Raw genomic sequence first — 5000 nt, forward strand, 5'->3', positions numbered from 1 at the left:
TGACCCGTGGAAAGAACCTTCGGGGATGCGCTGAGCCTTGATCAGGAAGCGCTGACCCACCCGCGTAGGGACAGCGGGCGAGTGAACCAGAAACTTTGACATCTGAGTGGAGGAGCCTCGCGGCTAAAACAGGACTTTCGCATTCCAAGCAGCGCGTGCGGCGTCCCTCGTCGTGACGGCCGACCGCTGCCCGGCTCTTATCTTCCGTATTTTGTCAGAGTTAATTGGATGCTCCCGACGCGGCGGACCTCACCGGAGGGCCAAACAGCGAACGGCCGGACGCTGGTGCTTCTGTACGAGCACGATAGGCCACGAAGGCCGCCAGGGGATTTGATTTTATCTGGCACTCGTGTCCGCTTGGGCTCCATGTAATACTGGACGCTGGAAAATGTAGAAAAATAAAGAAGAAAATCATAATTTCTATACAAAACACCGCAAAAGAGGATAAAACCTTACTTTACTGTCAAAGGAATCAAATATTTAGTCCCGGTCAATGTTCCCTCTAATTTTTCATGTGTCTGTGCAAACGCAAAAACTCCTTGAGCATTCAGGGGAGCACATGTGAGCGACATCAGACATGCACACTGTGGCCACACCAGCAGCACACCTGTCCCAAACCTGACTAAATAACAAGTTAAATGCCTTATTATTATAATCAAATGACAGAAGTCATTTCCATGAGATTATTTTCTAATATAAATGTTTTGGCCCACTTACAAGGACAATAACAACAAATATTGTTTTTCATGAGGTGTGGACTAGTATTGTATGCCTGGGTGGGGATCCCGCTTTGGAAATGACGTGTACCCCTTTCAGAGATCACATTTAGTTCCCTTAAACATTCACATTTTGCACAATGAGATGTAAGCATGGGATCACGTGTACATTCCTGTAACTTTCTCTTTGTAAAATATATCCTTTTATTAGTACTTATTTAATATAATAACAGCATTTCATGATTAATATTTATAAATTAAGATTCTTAATAAATTACAGTTGAATAAGCACACATTACATTGAAAATTGTTATGCACTTCCATCCATCCATTTTCTTCCGCTTATCCGAGGTCGGGTCGCGGGGGCAACAGCCTAAGCAGAGAAGCCCAGACTTCCCTCTCCCCAGCCACTTCGTCCAGCTCCTCCCGGGGGATTCTGAGGCGTTCCCAGGCCAGCCGGGAGACATAGTCTTCCCAACGTGTCTTGGGTCTTCCCCGTGGCCTCCTGCCGGTTGGACGTGCCCTAAACACCTCCCTAGGGAGGCGTTCGGGTGGCATCCTGAGCAGCTGCCCGAACCACCTCATCTGGCTCCTCTCAATGTGGAGGAGCAGCGGCTTTACTCTGAGTTCCTCCCGGATGACAGAGCTTCTCACCCTATCTCTAAGGTAGAGACCCGCCACCCGGCGGAGGAAACTAATTTTGGCCGCTTGTACCCGTGATCTTGTCTTTTCGGTCATAACCCGAAGCTCATGACCATAGGTGAGGATGGGAACGTAGATCGACCAGTAAATTGAGAACTTTGCCTTCCGGCTCAGCTCCTTCTTCACCACAACGGATCGATACAGCGTCTGCATTACTGAAGACGCCGCACCAATCCGCCTGTCGATCTCACGATACACTCTTCCCTCACTCGTGAACAAGACTCCGAGGTACTTGAACTCCTCCACTTGGGGCAAGATCTCCTCCCCAACCTGGAGATGGCACTCCACCCTTTCCCAGGCGAGAACCATGGACTTGGAGGTGCTGATTCTCATCCCAGTCGCTTCACACTCGGCTGCGAACCGATCCAATGAGAGCTGAAGATCCTGGCCAGTTGAAGCCATCAGGACCACATCATCTGCAAAAAGCAGAGACCTAATCCTGCAGCCACCAAACCGGATCCCCTCAACGCCCTGACTGCGCCTAGAAATTCTGTCCATAAAAGTTATGAACAGAATGGGCGACAAAGGGCAGCCTTGGCGGAGTCCAACCCTCACTGGAAACGTGTCCGACTTACTGCCGGCAATGCGGACCAAGCTCTGGCACTGATCATACAGGGAGCGGACCGCCACAATCAGACAGTCCGATACCCCATACTCTCTGAGCACTCCCCACAGGACTTCCCGAGGGACACGGTCGAATGCCTTCTCCAAGTCCACAAAGCACATGTAGACTGGTTGGGCAAACTCCCATGCACCCTCAAGGACCCTGCCGAGAGTATAGAGCTGGTTTACCGTTCCACGACCAGGACAAAAACCACACTGTTCCTCCTGGATCCGAGGTTCGACTATCCGGCGTAGCCTCCTCTCCAGTACACCTGAATAGTCCTTACCGGGAAGGCTGAGGAGTGTGATCCCACAATAGTTGGAACACACCCTCCAGTTCCCCTTCTTAAAGAGAGGCACTTGTTTTTTTTTTTATTTGATTTTGTGCGTGGCATAGATTTGCTGTGCGCAGAGGACACATTAGCAGTGCGCAATTGCACAGGCGCACACTTTAGAGGGAACGTTGGTCGCGATTAATCGCAGTTTGTTCATAGTTCACTCAAAATTAATCACGATTAATCGCAGATGAATATACATTTTCTTCATAAAAAAAATTATTTTTGTATTGATTCTTAATCGATTTTAAAAAATAAATATTTTTAATTTACTTTTTTTTTTTTTTTTTTTAATCTGTCATGTCCAGACACACAAATCATATTGTTATTGTAGATTATCTAAATCTGCTGTACATATTTACTTTAGAAAAGAGAAGTGTTGGATACTTCTCTTGTTTTGTTATTTATATTTGACTTTATTAAATGTTTGGGTAGAATTTTTTTAAACAAAACCAGTTTTCTTTTAAGTAATATAGAAATTGATCAGAGCTGGAGGAATGTAGTTATTTTATGGAGGAATGTAGTTAATCATAGAACTGGAACCCAATGTTATTAAAAAAAAAAGTATTGATTTTGAATCAAGAATCGTTTTCAATCGAGAATCGACTCCGAATCGAATCGGTATCCCCAAGAATCAAATCGAAAAGTGTGGTGCCCAAAGATTCACAGCAGGAGAGCCATTGATGGAGTGTCTTTTTTGAGCCAACATTTAGTGATAGTTTTTGTTTATGCAGCCGCTAGAATGATTTTACTGTATTTACAGTAGCTATTTGTCATTTTGACATACTTGGAGGTATACCAAAAAACTTGATGTCATGTTTGTACATTGTTCACTAGCTGAAAATTACTCATTTGAGTAACAGGACTGAAAGTAACAGGAGTGAGTTTTAGCATAGAATTAGCAAATAGATTAAATATAGCTAATGTGGCTATGTGCTAATATAACCTGACACTAAGCACATTACACTAATTCAACAACAAATCCAAAATAATAAAATAAAAACAAAAAAAACTTTGAAAAAATAACAATTTAGAGTAACAGGATGACATTTTAACCCCAGTCATTGTAGAAATATCATCGTCTATACAAACATATGAACAAGTTACTTTTGTTCTTGCTGCGACCGACAGAGGATGTGAATGATGCAACTTCCTGTGGACCGTGTTACTTGTGGAATATTCCACAGTTTTCAGAGGGCGCAATGTGTTCGGGTAACAGGACTGAGAGAAAACCCTGGGACCCCACTCATAAAATGTGAATTTGACTTTTTTTTTTTAAAGATAAAGTTAAAACATAAGAACAAATATTTTACAGTTCGTTTTATCATGCTACCCCGAGAGGGACAAGCGGTAGAAAATGGATGGATGGATTTTTATCATGCATTTATACATTTTATTTCCCACGGACGCGAGTGGCATTGACTTGGTGAAATGGCCCTTTTAGTGATTATTTCCATGTAATCATTTATTACTGCGGTTTAAAAAGTCCATATTCCTTCACTACATGCGCTTGCAAGTGTACCTAATAAACTGTCAGTTGTGGAACATGCTGTGTACATATCCTCATGCACATCAGTGATCCCTCACTAACACATTGTGTGGCGCCGTAAAGGTTGAGGTCGGCAAAAAGTGCAGTCTTTTGCATCGAGGATACGTGGGCGTTCACGCATGGCGAACCTTCTTTCGTGAAGGAGGCAGGGGAGGGGGGTTGGTCAAGCATTAGGAGGCTGACATTCAAGTTGAGTTTCAAGGACTAAACTTGAGAAGGTTGTCTACTTTTTTTGTGTGTGATTGCTGAGAGACGAGCAAACGCTCGCAACAAAATCAACGCAGCAGAGGACGCCATATTCATATATTTATATATTTATATACTGATATATATATATATATACACTACCGTTCAAAAGTTTGGGGTCACCCAAACAATTTTGTGGAATAGCCTTCATTTCTAAGAACAAGAATAGACTGTCGAGTTTCAGATGAAAGTTTTCTTTTTCTGGCCATTTTGAGCGTTTAATTGACCCCACAAATGTGATGCTCCAGAAACTCAATCTGCTCAACGGAAGGTCAGTTTTGTAGCTTCTGTAACAAGCTAAACTGTTTTCAGATGTGTGAACATGATTGCACAAGGGTTTTCTAATCATCAATTAGCCTTCTGAGCCAATGAGCAAATACATTGTACCATTAGAACACTGGAGTGATAGTTGCTGGAAATGGGCCTCTATACACCTATGTAGATATTGCACCAAAAACCAGACATTTGCAGCTAGAATAGTCATTTACCACATTAGCAATGTATAGAGTGTATTTCTTTAAAGTTAAGACTAGTTTAAAGTTATCTTCATTAGGGACGGCGTGGCGAAGTTGGTAGAGTGGCCGTGTCAGCAATCGGAGGGTTGCTGGTTACTGGGGTTCAATCCCCACCTTCTACCATCCTAGTCACGTCCGTTGTGTCCTTGGGCAAGACACTTCACCCTTGCTCCTGATGGCTGCTGATTAGCGCCTTGCATGGCAGCTCCCCCATCAGTGTGTGAATGTGTGTGTGAATGGATGAATGTGGAAATACTGTCAAAGCGCTTTGAGTACCTTGAAGGTAGAAAAGCGCTATACAAGTATAACCCATTTATCATTTATTTATCATTGA

At 43.4% G+C, this 5000-nt stretch overlaps 1 protein-coding gene across 3 annotated transcripts in view; it reads left to right on the forward strand.

Moving 5' to 3' along the window:
- The window catches only part of slc4a11 (solute carrier family 4 member 11), a 195633-nt gene that overhangs the window by 167140 nt on the left and 23493 nt on the right, over nucleotides 1–5000 (forward strand). The gene's annotated exons all lie outside the window — the stretch shown is intronic.

The sequence above is a fragment of the Entelurus aequoreus genome, linkage group LG03, assembly GCF_033978785.1.
Source record: "Entelurus aequoreus isolate RoL-2023_Sb linkage group LG03, RoL_Eaeq_v1.1, whole genome shotgun sequence".
Classification (NCBI taxonomy): Eukaryota; Metazoa; Chordata; class Actinopteri; order Syngnathiformes; family Syngnathidae; genus Entelurus; species Entelurus aequoreus.